Source organism: Peromyscus eremicus, chromosome 13 (assembly GCF_949786415.1).
Source record: "Peromyscus eremicus chromosome 13, PerEre_H2_v1, whole genome shotgun sequence".
NCBI lineage: Eukaryota > Metazoa > Chordata > Mammalia > Rodentia > Cricetidae > Peromyscus > Peromyscus eremicus.
This window is the reverse complement of record NC_081429.1, coordinates 47,301,548-47,328,684: the sequence shown is the minus strand read 5'-3', so window position 1 is coordinate 47,328,684 and position 27,137 is coordinate 47,301,548. Positions and strand designations below refer to the sequence as shown.

Sequence of the window (27,137 nt, the reverse complement as noted above, 5' to 3'; positions counted from 1 at the left end):
CTAGCTTTAGGGTTTTCAGATTCCAAGAGGTGGTAAGATTGTGAATGGCCCTGAACATGGAATCCGGAAGCTAAAGTAGAGAGAAAACGTGACAGATAAGAATTGATATCAGAATCAGAAGAATCTAATTGTTAGTGGCATCTCTGCGCACTCCTTATTCAATACAGGATATAACATATAAACCCAGGGAACCAGAAACTAGTTCTAAATTGCTAGATAAAAGGAGGCCCCATACAGGCAACTAACCTGATGGGAAACATGCCAAATAAAGTAGAACTTTATCCGTTCTTCAGAGCGCTTACTGGTTTCATACCTAAAAATTCTAGCAGACGTTGGTCATGATAAAACAGTGAAAAGCACAGAGGGGTCCGCATGATTAGGCATTGGGGATGAGTTAATTGCAGTAGTTACTGAAGCTTGGTCTTAATTTTCTGACGATTGAGAAAGGCAATATCCTGGGTTGTATAATTTTCAATATCCGATAAGAGTTCATCTGTCTGCTGCAGATAGAAGTGTTTTCCTGCCAAGGAGGAACTTAGCCCTATGGCCTAGTACATACAGTAAGACATTTATCAGCATTCTGGTTAATATGAATAATCATCATTTTGCAAAGAAACAGCAATAGTACTTAAATGGGCTTCTCCTTCTGACCTTCTATATGAACCAAGTACCTGAAGTTCTTTCTAACCTCAGTAAAATGACCAATAAATTTCCACTGATGGAAGGGAGCCTTTCATAAACCATCCCAAGCACTGTATTTCATGATGTTTATTGCATGTTTGCTAAGTGCCAGACAGTGTTAAGATCACGAGAGAGGGATCTTCTGTCCAAAAAGCTTACTGGATGGTGGAGGAGAAAGATAAGTCCACAGGCACTTAATGAAAGTCCTAGAAGTGCTATAGTAAAGAATACAAGGTGCTTTTACTCACACAGGAAGGTTATGAGTTAGATTAAGGGTAGGAGTGGGTATGGACCTAGATGTTCATGGAAGTCGGTTTCAAATTACATTTGAAGGTTATTTTTAAGAGTCGTCCAGGTAAAGATTTGGAAGTGGAGACCTGGAACCCTGGAGTAAGAGAAAATGGAGGTCAAGGAGATAAGCAAGCCTCCACAGAGACTGCTAGTGACAGCTGGTAGCAGAACCCAGGACTTGCCATCATCAAAGCCCCCAAGAGTTGAGATGTTACTTAAGGTCACATATGAAGCTAGTGCAAAATAGCCCAGAACAATAGAAATTTATTCCTGTGGTTCTGGGGGGTGGGGAAGCCCAAGACCAAGGTGCAAGAAGATTTGAGTCTGATAAAAAGACGTTTGCTTCAGGATGTTACTGGGCCCACTCGGGGCAGAAGGACAAGGAGTGTCCTCACACCTGGGGAGGAGATGGAGGTTGAGGCAGCTCTCTGAAGCTTGTCTTGTCGTGCGAGCAGAGCTCCTATGGCCCTGTCGTGGCTCCAGAGCCCAACTCTTCCTGTTATCACTTGAAGGTTCCAGTTTGAGTTTTGGAAGGACACGTGCCAGATGTGTTTGACAAGCCCTACAGATGTGAACCTTAGAGAAACAAAACCCTATAGAACTTGCCTTTTCACACCGCTTCTTTTTATTTTTCTTTTTTTATAACTCCCATTCCATGCATAAATCTAGCCCTAAACAGAGATTAATTAAACTTTCCCCCCGATTCTGGATGGATTTATATAAAGTCACAGCTTGATAATCAGAAAAAATGACTCATTAAGAACCTTGGTGGTGGTTTTGTTGCCAATAAAGATTGCGTTACTTTTAGAGCCATTTCTTTTGGTGACTCACAGACCATATTCACCACGGAAAGTCATTTCTCTGCTCTTTTCAAATTAATTATAAATTAGAAGGCCCGATATTAGAATCCTAACTACGGCTTGTTATGATTTGTTCATTAAAATGCACTTTTCGGAAATGTCACTTCTAATTCATCTCCCCTCGTGACGTTCATGTACTTTAGTGTTCAGACTGTTTTAAAAGAAAACAACTCACAGAAGCTTAATTCTTTTTTCAGCAAAAACCTTCAAGTTTAGTTTAAATAATTAAAATCCTATTTTTCCTTTTTATAGGAATACCTTTCAAATCAGAGGCTAAAAATTCCTAACATACCATGCAGTATACATTTTATTTCTTCCTCGTTTGTCTTTTGATCAAGCTAGTCCAGACATACAATAAATCAGAGTATCCCAAGTGACTAGAAGATTCTTCTTTTTTTGTTTGTTTGAGACAGGATTTTTCTGTGTCGCCGTAGCTGATCTTGGCTGCCCAGGAACTTGCTCTGTAGACAAGGCTGGCCTTGAACTCACAGAGATCCACCTGCCTCTGCCTCCCAAATGCTGGGATCAAAGGCGTGCGCCACCACCACCCTGCTTATGACTAGAAGATTCTTACACCACAAGGACAAACTAGATCTCTGACAAATCCCTGAGAATTCTGATTTTTAACACCCCTTCCAGTTTTATTGAGATGTAATTAACAAAGCTATACTTTTTAAATACATACAGTGTGTTGTTTTGATATCTATATATATTGTGAGGGAATTACTATACTCAATCTGACAGACATACTAATTGCTCCATCACTGGAATAATGATCTTTTCCTGTTCCCTTTCCTCCTCCTCTCCCTTTTCTGTTCCCTTTCCTCCTTCTCCTCTTTCTTCTCTCACCTCCTCCCCCACCTCTTCTTTTCTCCTTGCACTCTTTTTTTTAATGTGATGAAAATGTGCAAAAATCTACTGTCTTCACAAACTCAAGTACACAGCACATTGTCATGTTGTTGCATATGACTTATTCAGCCACTGTACTTTGTTATATTCCTAGACATTCTTCCTTCATCTTGGTTAACTGACCTTCCTTCCTTCCTTCCTTCCTTCCTTCCTTCCTTCCTTCCTTCCTTCCTTCCTTCCTTCCTTCTTCTCTTCTCACCAAAGAGGGATTTCATAGAAATTTAATAGTATTGGGGGCTCCTGCCTATTGATACTGTTTTTCCACCATGCCGACCCAACTTGCTTTTAGGAACATGCTCCACTCTTTAAAAACATTCAGACAGTGGTTCAGGGGGTCCTCCTTTGTGTTTCCTACCCACCTCCCTTCTGCCCACTTTCTATACAGTGTTTGTCTATACAGCGTTTGACTATACGGCAAGAATAAGGCTAAGTTCTAAGGAGCACCCCCCCTCCCGGTGTAGGATCGGATCAGGGAAAGGAGGGGCTTGTTATTGAGGTTTTAGGGTGAGTAACTCCAGGATGACTAAGTCGCGCAGTACTTTTGGATGTGAGGCAGGAAAATAACTCTTTCTGAACACCCATGCATTTCCCTGGATGAGTCACCAACCTGCAGTGTTTACTAGCTGTACAAACGATGGACCGTTAATCTATTTTGCATCTTTTCTTCTAACTAATGTCTCTCACTGACGCCTCTTCGGCAGTGTTTTACGGGCTGCAGGAAGAAGTTCTGATATTTTAGTGAGAATTAGAAACGCACTCATGCCTCATTAGCTTTGTTCCTGTGACGTCATTAATGTAGTCTTTAATGTGACATTTAGAGACAACAGCTTTTTCAGGAGTAAATAATCTCTCCACCCCTTCATCTAGCTTAGCACTCCAGGATTCCATGCGTGCTTTTGAGTTAGTTAACTGTGGAAGAAGAGCAAGCCACGTTAGATAATGCTTTTCATAAAGGCAGTTTGAGGCAAGATTTGCAGATCTTTGGATTCAAGGCAGGAACCTGTTTTGCACGCAGCACTGTGATCAAAATCCTCATATAACACGTCCCCTGTTTTGGATGTGTATCCCTCCTCCACCTCCTCAAGGAGAAGATGGCGCATCCGTACAGCGGAAGAAAGCATGGTCTAGCTTGTCTCTTGAGACTTGGATTTTTATTCACAGCAGATGTCCTACCTGGTGATTCTCTAAGTTTAAACCGGTCTATACAGTTTCCTTTTTAGTGGCCTTGTTTCTGAGTGAAAGAAGGCTGTCAGACAAGCTGTTAGCCCTTGTTGGAGTTGGCCGAATGTGCGACTTTGACACCTCTGCTTTGAAAGTGGAGGGGTTTATAAAGACTCACGGGCTGAGGAAAAGAGCCTTCATTAAGACAGACCAGTGGAAATAATAGTGCGCTCATCTGTGCACTTCCTGTCTTTAAGGATAACTTGTACTTTTCAATAGATTTCATTTAGTTATGACAAGCTGGGATTGAACTCTTAATGGCCTCACAGGTTGGCTCCCCATGTGGGGTAGCTCCTTCTTGTCCTTGCTGAGAAATCTGCTGGTGAATTAAGGACACCCTGGGTCAGACAGGACATTCTTGGACCAGGCCAACTGCAGCAGGCCTTGTTTCATATCTATCTATCTCCATCCCTTGTTACTGGCTTTTTGTACCTAAAAGCCACTCTTGGACACTGAATGCTAGTCTACTTTAGCCACTTACCAGTTCCTTTTGGAAAATGGTCTCCGAGATTGCTATTGTCCCCAAGAAAATAGCCAAAATCTCGTTCATATATGTTCAGCCAGAGTACAAAAAGAGTCAAGGGCCTTTTCCAAGAAGAGAAGAAAGTTTCAGAAAGAAATTTTCTAATCCACGAGAAGTCCACATTTCGAGCATGTAAGTACCTATTTATAGTCCTTCACTGCTGTGCCCGGTACAGTCGCGCAGCAGGGCACTTTTGTAGTGTACGAAAGGGCATTTTAAAGTCCTTAAGAACTTTCTGTAGGGTGAAGAAAGCCATCTCAAGATGAATCCTGCCGGCGTTGCTATCTCAGTGTTTTACAGATAAGAACAACTGAGTGCACTCTGTATTAAAGGACCATTCAGACATATGTACAGCTGAATGTAGTGTACAGGGCATCACACTAAGGTGAAAGAAGGTGTATTAACGTTCTGCTTAGGGTTAAGGCATGATAACTGAAATACTGCTTTAATTTCTTCTTCAGACAGAATATTAGGCTTGGTGCTAAAAATTAATCTGCACCTGATCTGATTGTATTGGGAAGAAAAAAAGAAATGGTCAAAATGTAGTGACTTTTCCTTTGTCTTTAGAAATGACGGCTCTGCATAGAAGCCATTAGTGTGAAATACCGTACTTTCTTCTATTTATTATTTACTAATTATCCTTAACACATCTAACATGCATCTGATTCAAAGCAAGTGACCCCTTGATGACTTTGAAACTTCACAAATAGAACTGCAAGACTTAACACGTAACTATAGTTACTTTCTTCTGTGTTAACCGTCAGCCAACAGAAATGGCTGTCTAGTTAGGTGCTTAAAGAATTTTCTAGGCTGGCGAGATGGCTCAGCATGTAAAGGTACTTGCTGTGCAAGCCTGGTGACCTGGTGTTGATCGCTAGAACCCACATAAAGGTAGGAGGAGAAAATCATCTCCATAAAGCTGTCTTGAGACCTTCATACCCATGCCATGACAAGCACTAACCTACCGCCCCCCACTAAATAGACCCGTTTTCTTCTTGTTCTGTAATTTTAACATACTGTTGATTGAATTTTAGTATATGATACTAATATTGGTGGTAAAAATAAGTGCTTTTTTCATTGACTTGGAAGAACAAGGAAATCTAACACTTACAAGAAGCATGTTTTGGAGATAATAGCTTACGCCACTCTGGATTTCCAATGACGATCAGGTTCAGAAGCCTGTAGTCATTGTTTTCATTCATAGCACCCAATGTCATTGGTTGGAGCAAGGCCCCAGTAGTTTCTTTCTTTAGTGTTTTTTTTTCTTATCTATTTTCTTCTTTTTCCTACCATATTTCTGAATGTATTTGACACAATCTTTTATTTGTGCACTTTCTTCTAAAACACAAATTACAGTTTCCTAGGCCTTTCCCATAAAGGATGTTCTCTATAGAGCTCTACTCAACATGGTATTTAAAGATCCATGTCTGTAACTGTGTTTATCTCTCCATTATATCGAACTGTGGCAGTGGATCTGATGGAGCGCATCCAATACCCATTCATTCTTCCCAGGGAGAGAAATCTCGAGTCCCTTCGCCTCTGTGCATCCATAAGCCACATCCTAATGTGTTTGCATGAGTCAGTGTAAGTGTAGCCTGTGGGCCTGTGTGAGAACCCCTCTCGTGTGCTCAGACCTGCTGTAGTAGTGTGTGGGTTTATCCTCCAGACAACCTCCTCTTGTCTACCCTTGACCAGAGCACAAGGCTCCATAGAGCATTCAAATCCCGATCTAGTTGAGAACTCTATTGATTATTTTTAGCAGATATACTTTCAGGAAGAGAAGATCAAGCCTTATGAGAAACACCATCTTTAGTATAAATTAGTTCTCAAGGGACTGTGTTAATTTGTTCAGGCCACTGTGATCCTCATGGGAATGGAGTTTTACTCTTTCCGCGCACTGTGTTGTCCAATGTTACCATAATGTTAGCTTGAATAATTAGTGTAAAGGACTGGATTCATACACTTGTTATGCTCTGGTTGGTCATCAGACTGCGTGTTCTTCCACAGGCTGGGTCTAGTCTTGGTTTATTGGTATAAAGGTGTTTAGCCAGTCACTTTTTTTTGTTCAGTTTTGTTATTCATAGAAACACTTAATTGAATATATTGTCATAGTCTATTTTAAAAAAATCTTAGTGAAATGATCACAGTTTCACTTATACATTGTATAGGCTGTGACTATGTAAATTCTGACCTATATTCTTCCTGTCACCTAAAACTTACAAAGAACCGTTTGTAAGCACTTGTACTGTGAAGCCTCCTTTGCACAGGATTGCTGTGGAATGAGTTGCTCTTCATTAAGCAGTGTTTCCAAATAACAGTATTTAGGCCTTAATTTGTTGAACTTTGAATTTTTTAAAAGATTTATTTACTTTATTATTTCATGTGTATGAGTGTTTTGTCTGCCCGTTTGTCTTTATACCATATGTGTGCCCATGGAGGTCAGAAAAGGGTGTCACATTCCTTGGGATTGGAGTTACAGGTGGTTGTGAGCTGCCATGTGGTGCTGGGAATAGAACCTGGGTCCTCTGTAAGAACAGCGAGTGCTTTTAACCACTGAGACAACTTTCCAGCCCCTAAATATTAAAAAAGAATCCTATAAAATCTGTTAATTAGTTTCTATGTCTTGGCTGGACTAGAGCACCTGTGACTCTTCCCCCTTCTGACTGCACGGTTACCGAATTGCCTGTTTTATCAGCAATGGCATGAGTTTATGGCTGTTTCTGTCCCCAGCTATCATTCATGTCCTCAGTCAGTCTGCCATTTCAGCCTGACTTTTAATAATTTGTCCCCCCTTGGTGTGTTAGTGCTAGAGTAAGAACTAACCAAAATTGTCAACATTTTATATGAGTCAAGAGTTAGTAACGTTAACTCAAGACTTGATGTCTCTTTGGTTCGAATGTTAAGAGATCTCTCCACCTTTAGAGGCTGGAGAGATGGTTAGCCGTTAAGAGCTCTCCCAGATGACCATGGTTCAGTTCCCAGCACCTAACATGGTGCTTCACAACTGGCTATAACTTCAGTTCCAAGGGATATGACACTCTTTGGGAGCACCAGGCACACATGTGGTCCCCCCCCCCCCCCGACATAGGCAAAACACTCACACGTATAAAATAAAATGAAATAATTCTTAATAAAAAGGGAGATGCTCCACCATTAATAGAATCTCTGAAGCTTGATCCTCCACGCTGTGTGTTGTGGATACTGGTCATGTTCCAGGATGCTTCAGAGTACCAGGAATCTAAGGCTGCCAACACAAAGGGGTTTCGTTGGCTTCAGAAATGTAGCTATTGATCTGACAAGCCATTTGTAGCATCATGGAACTCATATTGATTCTATCACTTATAGATGGTTCTAGCTTAAATGATGAAGTGACTCAGCAAAGGCTCATGTATGGAAGGTTTGGTTCCCAGGTGACCATGGCATTGTGGGAAGTGAGACAATCACAAGGGCACCAGTTACGGAACAGTGCAGGGAAAGGGCTGGTTGGAGGAAGTTGTCTTTGAAGAATTCCCCTCCCCTCCCCTCCCCTCCCCTCCCCTCCCCTCCCCTCCCCTCCTCTCCTCTCTTTCTCTCTCCCCTCCCCTCTCTTCCCCCGTCCCTCCCCCTTCCTTATCCACTCCTATGTCCTTCTCTTCTTTCCCTCACCTCTGCTTTTTGCCTCTCTCCCTTCTTCTCTGCCTCTCTCTCTTTCTCTCTCCTCTCTGCTTCATTTCTTTTCCCTCTCTGCCCCTCTCCCTTTTTCTTTCTCCCCTTCCCCCTCTGCATCTCACCTCACCCCTCCCCATCCTGGCTGCCGCGAGGTGGACAGCTTTCTTTCTCCACATCCTTCTGCCACTCGGTTCTGCTTCACCGGGGACCCAGAGCCGTTGAGGCAGCCAACTGTGGACTAAAATCTCTATAACCTTGAGTCAGAATGTAGAGCTTTCTTCCTTCAAGCTGTTGATCTTGGGTATTTCATCACAGTGGCAGAAAAGCTACCTGATACACCGATGGAGACTCTGAAACTTAGTAATGGACACCCTAAGATCTGCTGAGGCCTGTAGTCGAGGACTCCGGAATTCCAGCCTACAGCTTCTCTGACCCTTCTCTTGTTATATGGAGAGTAGTGCTAGCATGACCCTTCTGTATGTTAGTTACAAATTATACACATGGAATTAATGAGCTGTGTACTGTGTCTAAATACGTCAGAATGTTTAGATAGTAGAGATTAAATAGAAAGAAGACTAGGTGTATAAGAATTCTGAGGAGGAATCTGAGACTGAGAATTTAAGATGGAAGCTAAATGCCAGAGCTCATTCCCATAAGATCTCCTTTCATGACTGGTGGAGGCAGGTGGCTTGCAGGATGAGGAGGGACTATCAGGAGTTGGGGAGATGCCTCAGTGAGTAACGTGACTGTCATACAAGTTTGAGGGCCCGAGTTCAGTACCCATGTTAAAAGCCGTCCTTTTGTACACATCTGTGACCTTCCGAGTGGAGAAGGATGGAGACAGGCGGATAACCCGAGTCTCTGTCCAGCCAGAGCTGGGACGTGCTGAGTTGAGGGAGAAACCCTGTCTCAAAAGATCAGGTAGAAAGCAATAGAAGACAGCTGATCCTGATCTGTGACCACACACACTCACACAAACACACATATACAAATATGAACACACATACAAACAATACACACCCACACACAGAGAAGCAAGAAGAGACTATCAAAACTACCTCTTAATGAATACACACTAGAGCCTGCAACAGTAAAACCCCAATCTGACTTATACCTCTTGAATTACCAGCAAAAGGATGTAAGTTTCAACCCAGGTAGACTGCGCTGTTGGGAGTTGGAATTCAGATAAAAATATCAGCAATGCCAAGACTCACTGAGCATGTGCAGTGCTCTCTGTAGGGTCCGAGTGTCTTGTATGTCAGTCTTTGGTCCTCACAGTGTCCAAAGATCTAGTTACTATTATTATGCCTGTTTACAAACAGTGGGTCAGAGGCATGGAGGAACTGAGGCCTCACATGGAAGTGTATTTATCTCACAGCTAGGAGATTTGATGAGCCTCGGAGCTCCAGTGTTCTCTCGGCTTTCTGAAGAGGCAGCTCCCTTTAGCTTGGAGTACACAGGATAGGATGTCTGTGGGATGGAGGCGGGCGTTGATTGACTCCCGAGAAGGTCCAGCTTTCCTTTCGTTTTCCTTTACAAAATGCTTCTTACATTTAAGAAGAGTCCTATTTAGAGCCGGAAGTGGTAGCTCATCTGTGTGAGCCCAGCAATCGGGAGGCAGAGGCAGGGGTTCACATTCCAGGTTTGCCTAGGCTACCCAAGAAGACCCTGCCTCACTCCTGTCTCAGACGGAAGAAGAGTTAAGGTTTAGAGTTCTCATATAAGATAGAGTCAGCTCTTTGCTCTTACATTTCCTTATGCCTTTCATACCGTTGGGCTCCACGGAATTTCTTACCAAGACTCTAGACAAACCACTTTCTCTTATCACTACCCTCTCTCTTTAACAAGAGGCAGGCTTCTCCAACAGAGTTATCCCTTGTCACATGTGAGGAAGTTTTGCAGAGTATCTCATTAACCTTCGAGATAGGTTGGGGAAGCGAGTGTGGAGAACACGGCAACAGTAGCGGGTGAAATGAACATGTGATGTTGGCTGGCATCTTGTCACAAACACTGCTGAGTAGCTCGGGTTCTTCTAGTTTGAGAGCACTTCAGTTTCGGAGTCCTCTCCAGGGTTACTCCACCCAGCCACAATACAAGCTCCCGTGCACCCCATCACTCCCCTTCTCTGACCTTTACCATTGGAGGCATTTCCTTAGTTGTAGATTGAAGTTGGCATTTGCACGTGAAAGCCGACACATGACCTTCGGTTAGGTTGTCCCTTGGTGGGCGGCAAATGTGGTCCTGTTATGTGCATGGGACTCACTCTGTGGAGGATAAAGCCTCCTGGGCTCTGTTACCAATTGGAGAACGTTCTCAAGTTCCTTGGTGTTCACTGAAGAACCTGATTCTTAAACAGACGTCAAGTTAGTGTGTCCCTCAGTTTTACCTAAGTAGAGTGAGAAAAATCTTGCTTTCTAGTTAATCATTTCTTTTATTTTGACATTGAAGAGCAGGCATTTGTCAAATTTCATGGTTGTATAAACCCAGAAGAAGTATAAATGAAAAAAAAAAAGGAGCGGAAAGGTTGAGATCATTTAAAAAAAATGTAGAAAGGTGATCAGAGGATCTGAAAGATATTGCGGGATCAGATTGTACCTTATCCTTGCAATAGAAGGAGGCTCACATCTATTTTCAGTTCTCTTGTCTTTCAACATTCACACTCCAAGAAATAAATGAAAGGGTGTTTCCCCCAACTCTAATAATGAGTCTTTAAAGTTTTGCCTGTGGCATTTTGCACAGCAGGATGAAGTCCGAGCCTGGCTGGAGGATTTATGGCATTGTGGTTGGTTTCCCCTGTGGCCTTATTCAAGAGTGCACTCTTTTAAAGAAGAATTCTGTTTGATGGTCCAGGGCTCCGTATTTTCAGGTCATAACTTTATGTTTGTGTTTGGTCTCGTGGATATAAAAGTTGCAAACATGCTTCATAAAACCCATGTTTTACATTTTGTAGGGGTGTTCTGGTTTTCCCTATAGACTTTATTTTTGTCCTTGTCACAGTGAACTGGGATCAGATGGTGAGTCTAGAGCAGAGTGGTAGTCGCACAGCCATGCTGGCCTCCCTTCACGTCTAGATCTGTTCTTGATCAGAGCTAAGGGTATTATGGGTTGGCGAAGGAGAGATAAATATCCCCCGTCTCAGTTTTGTTTTCATTTAATCCTACCAATAGGCTTTTCTTAGTAGCCCTCTGTCCTTTGGATATCATTTAGTAAGTTGAAAGCTAGCATCCATTGAACACCTACTAAGTCCTACATGCTGAAGTAGGCATTTTTATTTGAGTAATAAAGACTTTGTCCTTTTGTCAGCAACAGCGAAGACTTGAAACGAAAGCGCCTCTGTAGCTCCATGGATAAATCCCCTCTCTGAAGTTGCTGATTTCCATTCAGAAGCAAGGTTTCCTTAAAGTGGCAGCTTGGCATAGTAGAGCAATGGCCATCCCGAGTTCCTGGTTCCTCCTCCGTATTGAAGTCATGGACACGATAATTGAATCTTCATACAAAACACAGCTAATGGTGGACTCTTAGTTACCTGGTGTTCATGGTCAGCAGTCCCTGTACTTCTGACACATGGGAGAATGACTGATAAAAACAAATGTATGAAAAAAATATTGTAGTGTTTCTGCAGAAGTAATACTACTACTCATAAAATTTCAAGAGAGATTTCAAATAATGCAGATAAAAAAGCAAAAACCAACTCATGATATTTCTTTTCATAAGTAACCATTATATATCTGTTTACTTTGTTTAGAACAGTACCAAGACCAATGGAAATCTTAGTAAATAATTTTCAAAAGTGGAATTGTTCTATAGTAATTAAATGTAACTGATTATATTGAAAAAAATTAAATGTCGTGACTCCTTAAAACAAAAATAATAGAAATTAAAAGAATCAGTGAAGGATGGCTGTTTCTTCATAACAAAAGCAATTAAATTCCATTAAAGTTATGATAATCATTGTTATAAATCAATTAAAAAAGTAGACATAGATTTTTATAATCAACTGCATTATATGTTTGAAGGAAAATCAATGTACTAATACTTCTTTCACTTAATCCCTATTTGTGAGTTATAATGCTCTTTTTACATCGTCTAACTTTGCAAGATTTGCCTTTTCATCATGAGCCAAAATTTCCACTGTAAATATTAATTCTTAAGATAGTTTCTTAGGATCACTATGAGTCCTTCACTGTATTTTCTACATCCTTCCTTGGCTGTTGGCACCTTGCTCGACTGGAATTAACTGAAAAGTAGACTATTCAAGGTCGAGTTTTGAGTGTTGTCTCATGAATTCATTTCTAAATAAATGCCTATCTGCTGTCTTTGTAATTGAGGGATAATCTGGGGGTGATAGGAAACACTCGAGCCCTTCTTTCTCTGGGGTATTTCAAGAATGACTATTTGTGGACTTAAGAAGTCCAGCCGGGCGGTGGTGGCGCACTCCTTTAATCCCAGCACTCGGGAGGCAGAGCCAGGCGGATCTCTGTGAGTTCGAGGCCAGCCTGGGCTACCAAGTGAGTTCCAAAAAAAGGCACAAAGCTACACAGAGAAACCCTGTCTTGAAAAACAAAACAAAACAAAACAAAAAAGAATTCCAATGAACAAGTCTCAGACAATTGGAGTTCCCTCTTCAGAGAATGTGTCTTTTATAAACTTTTTCATATACATATTCTGGTCATATTCTTTGTCCTCCTCCCTGAGTCCATCCAGACCGACTCTCTATACCCACCTCTTTTCACATTCTTTCTCTCTCTTAAAAGGAAAACTAAAATCAAACAAAATACAAAAAGTATAAAAAAGTGCGCGCACACACACACACACACACACACACACACACACACACTGAAAAGAGAAAACAAACAAACATGGAGTCTGTTTGTGTTGGTCAAATATTCCTGAGCATGCAGCCTGCCCTGGGGTGTGACTAATGTTCCCAGTGGCAGAGAGTATGTCTTTCTACTATAGAATTATCATTATTCTTCATCGATAACTTGATCACACACACACACACATGTGGCTTTAGTGGAGCCTAGGGCAGAGTTCCCTGGGAGCTCTGTGTGGAGAGCCGATGTATCCAGTCCCATGATCCTTCACTTTACAGGTTCTAAGGTGGTATATGTTGGCTCAGCTTCACAATACTCAGCTTCATAGTTTTTGATAGTTTGAGATTAGAGTTATTTTTTTAATGATGACTGTATTTTTCTTGTTCGTCTTTTAGATCCTGTTATTGTTTATGAGGAACTTAGTTGTATAAGGTGTAAAAATTAATTACAGTCGGGGAAAGTCAGAAGAAGGAAAACGTGTTCGATCCATTGGAATGTTTTCTTTTACCGTTATGCGTTGTTGTATGCGTATTATATGGGCAGGTGACTTGGACTCTAGAGTGGAGGAGGGAGTTGGGAGCCATGGAGTGCCAAGCAGGAAGGTAGCCTGGGCTACCCAGCATCAGGTGGAGATGCAGGAGTTTGGGAACTTACAGAGTCGTCTTACTGATACACATGGGAAAGCCTGGGATAGCCACTGGGATCCAGGTGCTTATTTCTTGTGGTCGTGGAATAAAATGCTGGAGCTGTCTTCTTATGTGTATGTAGAAGCTAACAACATTGATTTGTAAGAGACAAGAAAGGACAGTAGTAGTCACTGGAGGGAAAAAGAATGGGTGGGCGGGGCCGGGGGACAAAGGCAAGTTAGAGAACAGGCACAAAAAATCTGGTTCCCCAGGAATCTGCACAGAGAGTGACTATAGCACATAAAAATTTACTATGTGTCTTATAAAGAACCAGTAGAGCAGATTTCAGAGGCCCCTGCCACAAAGAACGATAATTGTTAAAGGAGATGGAAATTCAGGTGACCCCAATTTTGACCACTGCATATTTGAACAAAATTAGCACATTGTCCGTCTTAAAGAGTGTAATTATATGTCTATGAAAAAACCATAAAATTTAGAGTTACTTTTCAGTTTCCCAAACAATCCGCTTTTTAAAGGTGAGCCAAGTGAAATTTCTTTCTAGTTAAGAGTTATAGAAATGATGAGGCGTGAGGCGCGGAAAAGGGGGGGGGGCGATGCCTCCTTATGCTGTTTTCACTCATCCTTTCTGATTATGGATTGCTGTTTTGAGTGGGTGTTTAAATTATTAGCCATTTCAGAAATGTCTCTGGGTTTAGATATTATTAATCACCAGAAAGGCTGTTAAGGGTCATTACATGGCCTTAGGATTTTAAAAAATTATGCATATAAGTAGAGCAATTTAAAATTCTGATCTGACCCTCTGATTAGGCATTTAAAAACACTCTTAGGATGAAGCCTCTTCAGCATTATTGGATGTTCTACATACTCACACTGTAACATATTGTGTGATGGAAAAGTGAGAATCCACCCTGTGTAAAAGGCTGCACACACACGGCACCGTGTAAGTAAAGCCCCTCCGTGAGGTGTGTCTCGGCCTCGTTTTTCCCTAGACTCCCTGAGTGTTAACAGCCAGGCATTTCACCTTCTTCTCTCAGCCCTCCTAATGCTGCAACCCTTTAAAACAGTTCTTTATGTTGTGGCGACCCCCAACCATAAAATTCTTTCATTGCTACTTCATAACTGTAATTCTGCTACTGTTATGAGTTGTAATGCAAAGGCCTGATATGCTGGATAGCTGATAGGCGACCCCCAAAGGGGTCACGACCCATAGGTGCTGCTCTCTATAAACATGTATGTCAATACAGTGAGTGACATGGAAGGGATCGAGGGATGACACTTGTTATTATGAATTCAGAAGCATGTTTTTAAATGTTTAGCATAATGACTGAGATCAGTATTTTTTAGGCATATTAATTTTGGTGTTTAAAAATAAGATGTCTTTTACCCCCAGTAATGTCAAATGTAAGTTCATAGATTCTTCCAATGAAAGCAAAGGACAATAATATCACATGCCTTAAATATTGTTTTAATTATATGTGTATAGGTGTTTTGCCTGCATGTATGTCTATGCACCATGTACATGTCTGGTACCTGCAAAGGCCAGAAGAGGGCATTGGATCCCTTGGAACTGGAGTTATAGATGAGTGTGAGCTCTTGTGGGTGCTGGGAACCTGATCTAGGTCCTTTAGAAGAACAGCCTGTGCTCTTAACCAGTGAGCCAGCTCTCTATCCATGAAAAGCAAAATTTTGACTGTCACGTCTTTTTGAGGTCTTTGAGGACTATTTCATGTATTTATAACATTGCTGACTGACTTTGGAGTTAGGTAAACCTTGATTTTTCTGTTCCTTTAACTCTCCTAGCATAGGAGTTAACTGTCTGGATGATACACTAATGTAGTTCAGATCTTGTCAGTCCTGTTGTGTGGTGGCGTTTCTGAATGTCTCTCTTATGTGCTTTGCTATCCTGCTATGACTTCTTTTCTCTCTTCAAACAGAAATGGATTCTGTTTGAAGAGGGAAAGGAAGTTATTGTTTTTGTTTATTTAATGATGCAAAGATGTGTTGCATTCTTTTATGTTGCATTTGTTTAACTCTGTGAAGCTATGTTTCTTTGCCTGTCTAAAACACCTGATTGGTCTCATAAAGAGCTGAATGGTCAATAGGTAGGCAGGAGATAGGGATAGTGAGGCTGCCAGGCAGAGAGAATAAATAGAAGGAGAAATCTAGGCTCAAGAGAAAATCGAGAAGAAGGGGGAGGAGCGAGAAAAGGAGAAGGAGTGGAGGATGCCAAGGGCCAGCCTCGAAGCCACACTACTGGCCACGGAGTAAGAAGGAAAGAAAGGAATATAGAATAGAGAAAGGTAAAAGCCCAAAGGCAAAAGGTAAATGGGATAATTTAAGTTAAGAAAAGGTGGCTAGAAATAAGCCAAGCTAAGGGCAAGCATTCATAAGTAAGAATAAGTCTCCCAATAAACATTTGGGAGCTGGGTGGTGGGCCCTTGAAGAGTTATGAAAGAGCATCGGTCCCATCATGAGAGCACCACCCTTATGACCTTCTCTAAGGGCACCGTGGTAGATGCACTGGCCATGAGATGGTGGGCTGGGGAAACCTATGTGCTTTTCTCTTGGGCACTATTTGGCATGTTCTCCAGCTTCTGTGGCATTTCAAGCCTTGACTATTGTCTGGGTCCAGAATTTTGAGTCTACTAGATTCTGATTTTTCTCCCCAAAGTAACCCATGCTACTTTCTGCTCTGTCACGAGTTGTCCTTTCCATGTGGCCTCCTTGGATGTGAATCAGGTAATTTAGACCCCATCTCTTTTTCGGTCTAACCTTTTATGGACCTAGAACTTGTATGAATACTTAGTAAGTTCATTACTGTGGATCATATACAGTTAATGCTAGAATTTCTACCAGGGCACTAAAAACATCTGCTTTAAGATTAAACTATAAATAGATCCCCTGGAAGACCCAAATAGAAGAGTTTCTTCTTCTTCTGTTTTTTTCTATGTCAGTCTCTCTGGGATTTGTCAGTTTCTGGAATCTTACAGAGGTTTTGCTTTTGATCCAAATATTGAGAGTCACTTTGTGAATGTAAGATTGTTGGCCTGGACTGAAATTTTAAGAGTATGCATTGAAAGTTGTCCGGCTGTAGGAAAAAGCCCATTTACTGAGATTGTTTTCAAACTCTGACCTCTAGATATGCTGGAAATTTTTAAGCCACTAATGATTTCACTCTGTTGCTGGAAGGCCACATATACATCGATATAGGAGTGTGTTTACCTCTAAAGTATTGATCTTAAGATACATTTTTAGAATGCCATGCACAAACAGTGCTCTAAATAGCTTTTAAAAGATAAAAATCCAGTTTTAATAGTATGCCAAATGTCTAGACTCTATAATTAGACTGGAGTAGATTAAATTACCGACCTCTAATCACTATTTTATGCACGTCTCTCAGAGTGACATTAATTGCTCTCCAATTTGCTAATTATAAGATAGTTGCAGGACGGGCACTGATTTCTCCCTGCTGTCCCTGGTTTTAGCATTTTTATGATAAAGCATGTTAATGTGACCGTGAGGTTTTAGATTTATTTTAGTCACAGAGAAGTAATGGTTTTGTAGACCACTTGGACTGGTTAACACAAATGTAGCTTTGGCAGCTCTTGATCTAAGCCTTCAGATTAGTTCCCGTGTAAAAGGTCGTTGTGTTAATTATTAATCGGACCTGTAGAAAGGGTATCAGATAATATCTTGAAAATGGAGGCGTTCTCTTTTGGTTGAGGTATGTAGAAATATGTGGAGTTAGGGAACGTGTAAGCAGTTTTCTGTAATGTGTAGGTAATGTGAATGGAACTGTGTTCCAGCGCTTCAATGGAAAAGATTGGCCTACAGGCATCTCAGTGTTTCCACAGCCGATTATCCGACCGAGAGTGTGCCGACTAGATAGACTGTGTGCTGTGTGTTAGCCTCCTTGGCTTTTAGGGCGTGTGTTAGCTCCTCCCATGTCACTGACAGAAATGACTTAAAAGAGCGAGGATTAGGTTTGGTTCCCGATTTCAAAAGGTGTCATTCTGACGGGGTGAGGAAAGCATAATGAAGCAGCCCAGTTCATGGTGGTAGGAGTGTGTGGCAAAGGGTCTTAACATCCTGGGGAAACAGGAAGCAGCATACAACAGCTCCCCTTAGGGGCCTACTTCTCCCAGCAGGACCCTACCTTCTATAGATTCCACAGTCTCCCAGAGGAGCACCAGCAGCTGGCAAGCTCTTTCAGATTCAGACCATAAAGGCAGGATGCTATAACAATCATACAGTAACTGGTTGAGAGTTGGAGGTTTGTTTGAGCATCAGGTAATCCAGGGTGCTTGTTTTTTTGTAAGGGACAAAGTAGCTCATCAGTGTGAGCGACTTCTGCCAGACCTCAGGGACCATTCAGCTCTGGGGTGTGTTTAGTTAGGGCTTTCTTCTGGGACCAAGGCTAAACCGGAAACCCAAAGATCCCCAGCTAGCCAGCTAAGAAATGACACTAAGTTTCCAAGTGCTCACCAGGGGGAGAGGATTCTTCCTAAAGAAGCTATACAAGAATGGCCGTGTTTCTAGCAAATTCCTTGATTTTCTTCTGCAGCCTGTTGCCTTGCTAATATTTTGAAATGACCCATCTGGGAGAATGAAAATTGTCCTTAGAGAAATCAGCAGTGCTCTAGGTATATCCTACATTTTTAAAAAGCGGTTCAAGGCCAGTGAACGCTTTTTGGATGCTATGGCTGAGCTCAGAGGTAAGAATTGCCTGAAGGTCATTTTCCTGAGTGATAGTTAAAAACTGCGTGTTGTTTGCATGGTGGTAACTCTGTCTCGTTTCCTCCGTTGTGTTATTTGTCACAGTGGTTTGCTGTTACTGGAAAAAGTGTCTTTCCGATTGCACTGTTGTGACAGTTCCTTCCTCACATTTAGGAAGGGCTTCGGCTAGACTGTCCACATGTCTCTGGTGAACATATGGGGGGATTCCATGGTTGGGCGGAATGCTGTTTTCTGCAAAGCACATTGGCTTCAAACTCTCTCTTCCTGTGTGGGGCTGTGCAAATTCATTCTTAGTCCGTGTGTCTTGAGAATCGGTCTGCGGACATTTCATTCTCAGTTCAGCTGTGTAAGCTCAGGTTGCTGCACCCAGCAGAAACCCAGGGCCAGGTTCCCTGGGTAGGAAGAAAGTACCTATAAGACAACCATGGGTGTTCTACAAAAACCTCACTTCTTCACTGTTGAAACAATACACAGCCGGAAAGTAGAGGCTGGAGAGATGGCTCAGACTGTACAGTGCTTGCTCTGTCAGCGCTGGGTGAAGGCCAGGGGTGGGAATGGGCCTGTAATCCCAGTGCTGCGGAGGTGAGAACAAGTGGGGCCCTTGGGCTTGCTGGCCAGCCAATCTAACCAATCAGAGAGCTCCTGGTGTGGTGACAGATCCTGTCTCAAAAAATAAGGTAGGGAGCAACTGAGGAAGACACTCAGTGTTGACTCTACATGTCAGTACACACACACACACACACACACACACACACACTACACATACACACACATGCACACACATACACCACTATACACCTACAAAGTATAATTGGCCTTTGCCTAATAGTTTTTTTTTCCCAGTACACAGATATGTATGTATATATATTTGCAATAAAAGTTAAATAAGTGGAACTATTTTGTCAAAATTCATCTTCCATTTTTCCTAATTGTTGAATTCTCTTCTTCCCTCTGCCTCATCGGGTCTTCAACAATTAATCGAATGAGTGAAGGAGAGCTGCAGCTCCCGGCTCTCGCACGTGGCTAGAACACTTCCTAGCCTGTGACTTGTTTCTTGCAGCTCTGTCCTGCTGCTAACATTAATTACTTCGCTGATGGCTCTAATTGACCCAGTAAAGGAGCCTCTCCAGGTTCAGCCTGCCCCTGGTCCTAAAGACCTCGGATTCTCTTTGGACACAGGATGTAACACTTGCATTCAGCGTTTGTACTTAGCTTTCCAAATCCAAATTCTCATTCTCATTCATTCCTTTGAAAGGTCCAAGCCTTTGCTTCAAACCTGCCTTCTTAACCACCCCAACCCCTCCTACATGCTCAGGAGTGGTTTTTTGTTTGTTTGTTTGTTTTTGGTGTGTGTGTGTGTGTGTGTGCTTTGTTTTTTTTTCAAGAGAGACAAAGAATATGACGTTGGGTAGGTAGGTGGGGATCTGGGAGGAGTTGGGGGAGAGGAAAGAATATGACCAAATACATTATATGAAAAATTTAAAAACTAAATTAAAAATTTTATTTGCTCATGTTTAAGCTACATGTATACAAAATAACATTTTTGCAAGGTGTTTTGTTTTTACCTTGGAGTTTTAATAAGCTTAACATAATTAAATTGAGATATATATGCTTTCCAATAAAATAGAATGCATCATATTTGTTGGCCTAAAATATAAAGCTTTTGCTATGGTGTCTCATTAGATGGGTAGTCTCTGCCAGGTGTGGTAGTGCACACCTTTAATTTCAGCGCCCAGGAGGCAGAAACAGAGAGGTCTCTGTGAGTTCCTCTGTGAGGGATACATAGTAGAACTGGTCTCAAAAGAGGAAAAAGAAAGAAAGGTCGCCTGTCATCATTGAAGAAAATTGAGGTTAGCAAAGAAAGAAAGGAAAATGATGGGGATTTCTGCAGGAAGTAAGAGCTGGTGATGACAGTGTGGATGGAGTACGTCTTTTTGGAAGCTTTTCTACCTATGAATAGACGTACATAAATATCCTGAAGAGGCACATCATTTTCATACTGGTTCTTTTCCTTGATTTTTCTCCAAGTGTGATCACTTCTCCAAATAAGTGTGTAACACAAGTTGCTAAATGGTCTTATTAATAAAAAAAAAACAAAAAACAAAAAACAAAAAACAAAAAAAAAACAGATATTGGGGTGAAAGCTGAAAAATCAGAGAAACAGAACAAGCCAGTTACATTCTTATCTGTATGAAATACTCAGCCTCAAAAGCGTGAGTTTCTGTTTTCTCACGCCTTATATACGTTTCTTTGCCCAGACATCACTTTCTGAGATTAAAGGCCTGTGTATTTCCCAGTACTGGGATTAAAAGTGTGTGCCATCATGCCTGGCTCTGTTTCCAGTGTGGCCTTGAACTCACAGAGATCCAGATGGATCTCTGCCTCCCGAGTGATAGGATTAAGGGTGTATGCCACCACTGTCTGGCCTCTATGTCTAATCTATTGGCTGGTTCTGTCCTTCGATCCCTGGGCAAGTTTATTAGGGTCTACAATATATCACTATATAAGTGTAAAATAGCACACAATAAGCCCCCTCATATCTGTGTGTGTGATTGTGAGTATGTGTGAGTATAGGTGTGAGTGTGGATATGTGAATCTAAGTATGAGTGTGGATGAGAGTGGAGATAAATGTAAATGTATGTGGAAAAATGTGAATATTTGTGAGTGTAGGTGTGAGTGTGCATGTATATGTGAGTGTGCGTGTGAGTGTGGATGTGAGTGACTTGTGTGACTGTATGTGAGTGTGAGTGGGGATGTGTGACTGTAGATGTATGTGAGTGTGTGTGTGTGTGACTGTAGATGTATGTGAGTGTGTGTGTGTGTGTGTGTGTGTGTGTATGTATGTATGTATGAGTATATGTATGTGTGTGTGAGAGAGAGCATATTGCTTTTTCCTTGTTTCCTTTCCTCATCCAATCATTTTAGGCAGAGCTCCTGGATTAAAGGGTGAACACATTGCAGGCTTTTGGTACCCTTTGCCAAATTGGCCTCTGGAGTGTCAGTTTTCCTACAACCTTGCCAGCACTCACTACTATCATTCATTTTTTATTTTCTAAATGGGCAGCGTAAATGTCCTCTTACGTTATTTTAATTTTCAAGTCTTTTATTGCTGTTGCAATTGTGCATTGTGTATGATTGATCACCCTTAGCATTTCTTGTTGGGTTTTTTCATCAGTTGCTCCTTGAATATTCGACTTTGTGGGTGCCTTTTGTCCACTCTTCTTTGGAAATGTTCTTGGTTTTTAGAAGACCCTTACATTAAGGGCAGTAAATCTTTGTTTTTCATGTAGTTTGCAAGTATTATTTTTAAATTAGTTTGTTTTCACTTGGGAGGCAGAAGCAGGTGGATCTTTGTGAGTTCGAGGCCAGCCTGGTCTACAGAGCGAGATCCAGGAAAGGTGCAAAGCTACACAGAGAAAGAGAAACCCTGTCTCGGAAAAACAAAAACAAAAACAAACAACAACAACAACAAAATTAGTTTGTTTTGAAATTTTGGTTGTTTTTTAACAAATTATCTCTATTTTTATTTTTATGGTTTTGTCTATGCTTTTGGGTTTAAGGTCATATATTCAAAGACCTTCCCTCAGTGTTCACCTGGATATGTGTAGTCAGCTTATGGCTTTACTTTAAAATGCACACAACCTTAATACGTAGAGCCTTGGTTTGGCCTAAAGTGTGGTTTAAGGTCTGTTTCCCCCCAAAATGTAGTCATGTGACTGGAATATGAGGATTTTTTTTCCTTTTCCTGACTTGTTCCCTATCTTATGGTCTTCTGATGATTTTCAGTTTTCCACTCTTTGTAGATTTCCATGTTGTTCTCACCACTGGGAGGATTTTCATGTAAACTGGAGACTTGTCTGGATGTTCTGCTCTGTCTTTGGGTTGAAGATCAGGCCAGTGTTCATCTTAGTTCCCATAATACTGGTAGAAAGTCCTGCTTTTCCTTATTTGATTTGAAAAATGATGCACATTTTTCTTCAAGATGAACCTGGATCTCGCTCTGTAGACCAGGCTGGCCTCGCCCGTCTCTGCCTCCCGAGTGCTGGGATTAAAGATGTGCACCACCACCACCACCGCTTATGTTTTTTTTTTTTTTTTGTTAAACTAAGAATTTGCTGTTAATTTCATGTGTATTTACACTTGTTTATTCTTAGGGTACTTAAGCATTAACATATGTATGTGGGTGTTACGTATATGTAAAGTTTATTATTATTCTGGAAACTCTCACCCCATATTATCTCTAGATTGTTTTTGCTGGTTTACATAGAAATGTGTGCTTCATATTTATCTTGTAACCAGCCATTTTACTATTTCTGATAGTTTTTTTTTTTTAGTTTTTTAATTTATGTGCATTGGTGTTTTGCCTACATGCATGTCTGTGTGAGGGTGTCAGGTCCCCTGGCACTAGAGTTACAGACAGTTGTCAGCTGCCATGTGGTTGCTGGGAATTGAACCCAGGTCCTCTGGAAGAGCAGCCAGTGCTCGTAACCACTGAGCCATCTCTCCAGCCCTATTTCTGATAGTTTTTTCCATTGGCTTCTTTTTGCTCTTTCGGTCGTTTCCCTCATGCCTGGGAAGACTGGAATATGGCATGAATGAAGTACAGATGCTTTTTTGTGTGTTTGTTTGTTTTTTAATTTAATAAGCTGAAAATAAAAGACGAGGGAGTCCTCTCCCTAGGACTGATAAGGCCTGGACTTGGAGTAGCTGTTTCTTCTGGATGGAATGCCGCCCATCAGGCTGGTAACGGATCCTGGCTGACACCCACGGACACACTGGTAGCCACACAGTGGTTCAACTGCGTCACGTGACCTGACGCTGCCTCCTCAGAGAGGAGTTGGGTCCTGCTGGTTGATCAAGCCCTCTGAGTGTGGATTCTCACCCTTTCCACCGTACACCTAAAGCCTGTATCATGTTTTTCATCTAACTCCTCCTCTTTTTCCTCTACACTCTGAGGTCACAGCCCTGTCTTTCTCGTTCTTCTTATGCTAGGGTTTCTAAACTGGGTTGTGGCACATGGGCTCGTCACTGGAGACATAAGGAGTACCTGCCCTGTGAAATTTCTGATATAACCTCCCATGTCATTGAGGAAGTCATCAAATCCCTCTTGTAACCCTCCGGTGGCTTAAACCCTCACGCCTTCTAATTCCACCCGGCTCTTGCTAGGATTGCTCTCTGCCTGCGGCTCTGTGCCTGTGAGCTATGCCCACACTGCGCAGCCTTTACCCAGCATGCCATCTTTGTCTAACTGAAAACAAAGCCTCTATTCAACCTGTAATTATCCTCACCCACCTCGTGTATCGTTGCTATACTCTTAAATCCCAGCCTCTCCATGTCTCTATCTTTTAATCCAGTTTAAACTCTTATTTTATTGTTTATACTCAAAGGAGTACTTTTTGGCCCAGACTTGAGGAAAATAGCAATTAACAAACCATTTTACTTTTAAGTCTATTGTTTTTCAAAAAACAAAACAAAACAAAACAAAACAAAAAACCAAAAGCAGTATAAGGGCAGAAACATAATTGTAGCTAACAAGCTTATGCTTGTATGAATGTATTAGCCTAAATTCCTGTAATTGTCTTCATTACTACTTAAGGAAGTAATCGTTTGATGAATTAAAAATATCATAAGTGGGAGACATCTCGGTGGGTAAAGTTCTTGCCTTATAAGCACGAGGACCTGACTTCAGTCCCTAGCGTCTTCCTACGAAAAGCTCCAAGTGGAGGTGTGTGCTGGAGGAGGTGGCGACAGGAAGGTTCCTGGGGCTTACTGGCTAGTTAGCCTGGCTGCGTTAGTGAGCCTCAGACTCCAAAGATAGACCTTGTCTCAAAAAATAAGGTGGATAGCTCCTGAGGAATGAATGAGGTTGACCACTTCACACACACACACACACACACACACACACATACACCCATATATATATATTTATATACATATATACACACACACACACACACATATATTTATATATATATGTATACACATGTGTATATATAAGTTGTGAGGAAAAGAGAGAAGCTTCTGTTGGACAGAGGGAGCAGGCACAGTGTGTAGAAGCTCTTGTAAAATTGTTATTTTGATTGGTGACCAGCATTAGCTGTCACAAACTAATTAGTTAAATGAACTAATAGCCCCGAGAGCTGGTGTGAGTGATGTGAAAGAGACTTCTTAGAGGAATCTGTCAGGAGTCATTTGGATGAACATGAAAACATGTCTACGATGGATACTGTCTTTTTGTTCCTGTGACAACCCACCACGACCAAGGCAACTTAGAAAGAAAGCATGTAACTGGGATTACGGTGTCGAAGGGTTAGGGTTCGGGCATGATGGCGGAGCAAAGTTACAGCAACAGAAACAGCTGAGAGTTTACGTCTTGGGCTGCAAGTGAGAGAGAGAGAGAGAGAGAGAGAGAGAGAGAGAGAGAGAGAGAGAGAGAGAGAGAGAGAGAGCGCGAGAGAGAGCTAGAGCGCTAGAGCTCACAGGGAATGAGTGTGTGCGTGTATCTTTTGAGCCTATGGGGGACATGCGAACCACCACAGACAGTTATTTTATTTCTGTGTTGTAGAAGTTGTCCTTTGGTGCACACGGGGCATCCTAGATGCAGAGGAGATTCTCAGTTAATTGCTGACAGGCTCTGATCACCCATTCCCAAGCCTCCTATGGAGTCACTTTAGATACAGCAGGTATTGTTCTGAAATATATGCAGAATCATAGAGCCTTCCTCTTCTTCGGTCACAGTAGTTTGCTGTTTCCTTACAAGTAAACCTACTGTTAAGAATGACTTCTAAAAGGTCAGTCTGTCTGAGCGGGAAGGGACCTGAAGATTCGTCTGCTGTAGCCTTTCATTTTATGGAAGAGGAAACAGAGACCTATATTTAGGACATATAAGTGGCTCGGAGATGAGTTCATACTTCCTAGATGGAGTAAGTGTCCCATAAATGTGAGCTGTCACTCCTGTCATGACTTTTGGTGGCAGATCTGGACAGACACCTGAAGGGACTCTGGCCAGCTTGAACATGGCGAGCATGGCAAGCCTGGTCTGGCAGGCCTTGCCCTTCTCCCCTGTTCCCTCTGCCTTGCTACAAACCATTAGATTATAGTCCTAAAGCTAGCCACCAAGGTCTACTCCCTTATCTGGCCACTTCCTCCTCTGGAGACTGACTACCAAAGTCCAGCAATCAAAAGCCCCCTTTGGCTCACCTAATTAACATGCCCAATTAAAATGAAACACCTCATCCTAACCTGGGGTTTCCAGTTTTACCTTCATACATCGCCATTTGCTTATGAGCCATGCTTGTTTCCCTCTATCCAGATGCAGTCCTTTGTCCTCTGGGACAAATGTCCCTCCCCCTGTCCATTGTCCCTCCCCCTTCTCTTTTGTCCCTTATCTCCTTTACCACTGTACCCTAGCCCACCCTAACCCAGACCTCCCCTTTCTCTCTTCAGAATGACACCTGCAAGGTCATTGGCTGCTGTTTTTCTGCCCAAGTCAGAAAGCAGCCGCTTGAACTTTTCTTCTTCTTAGTAAAGGATCTCTCTGTGAAAACAGGTGTTTGGGTGTGGTTTGTGCCTAATCTGGGGTCCAGGAGGAAGCTCCTGCTGTTCTGGGGTCTCCTTCAACACCCAGGTGTCCTAATCCAGCACTCGAGTGGGTATGGAGCTCCTTGCACGACCCTTGTTTCTGGGAACCTGACTAGAGTGATAAAGGACAGACACACAGGTGAATGGAAAGGTTGGAACCCGGCGTGGCACGCTTCCTGTGGTGGCGGGGTACTAGCTCCTCAACAACCTGGAATCCCGCCATGCTTGTTATGCACAGCACAGAGGCAAGGAGTGAGTTAGTCTCGGTAGGAATGCTCTATTAGGGGAGCAGTCTCAGGCTGTGAACATCCTGGAGGAGGAAGCTGCTAGACACTTTCTGTATACGTGGTCAGCATCTCCAAGCAGACCAGAGGAAGGCTTTGCCCATTCCCATGGGTCTGTGGCATTGGTCCTTATCAACAATACACATGTGCTCACGTCTTCCTCCGCTCCCCATGACAAAGTGCCTATTTCCTACTTTAATAGGGGAGAATGCATTTTAAAAACCTGAGTTACAGTAACACTTTAGTGATAGTCACGGTGCCCAACGCCGAGCACCCGGTGCTGACTTCTAGGCTCAGTTCTGCATATTTGTGGTTTAACTTAATCAGTTTAGTCTTCACAGTGCCCCGTGACTTTCATATTTTTGACAATCTCATTTTACACAAGTTACTGAAACCTGCCTGTGACGACACCGCCATCCATGGACTCTGCTAGGTCTAAACCCCGCCCTGACGTCCAAGCTTGTGTTCTTAATGTTTTAAATTAAAATGTATTTTTATTGTGTTTTGGGGTGTGATGTAGAGTGTGTGTGTGTGTGTGTGTGCTCATGCAGGTGCCTGTGTGCCAGGGCACACATATGGAGGTCAGAGGACAACTTTCGGCAGTCAGATCTCTCCATCCATTGTGGGAATCTGGGGATCGAACTTGGGTTGTTAGGTTTGTGTGGCAAGTGTTTTTATCCATTGGGCCATCTTGATGGCCCTATGCCTTTTTAAATAGATTTAAAAATTCAAAACAATACTATTTCATAGTGCATTAGAATTGCATGAGATCCAAATATCGTTCTCCACAAAGAAAGCATTATTGGGACACAGCCACACTCATTTGTCTATATATTGTTGATAGGATGGCAGAATTGATTGTTGCCGCAGGGACCACACAGCTGGCCGAGCTGCAGTGTTTACTATCTGGCCTTTATGGGGAATGCTTGCTGGTTCAT

General features: G+C 42.1%; 1 protein-coding gene across 1 annotated transcript in view; it reads left to right on the top strand.

Annotated features, from left to right (window-relative positions):
• Adam23 (ADAM metallopeptidase domain 23) overlaps positions 1-27,137 on the top strand; it is a 155,493-nt gene that overhangs the window by 42,904 nt on the left and 85,452 nt on the right. The window lies entirely within an intron of this gene.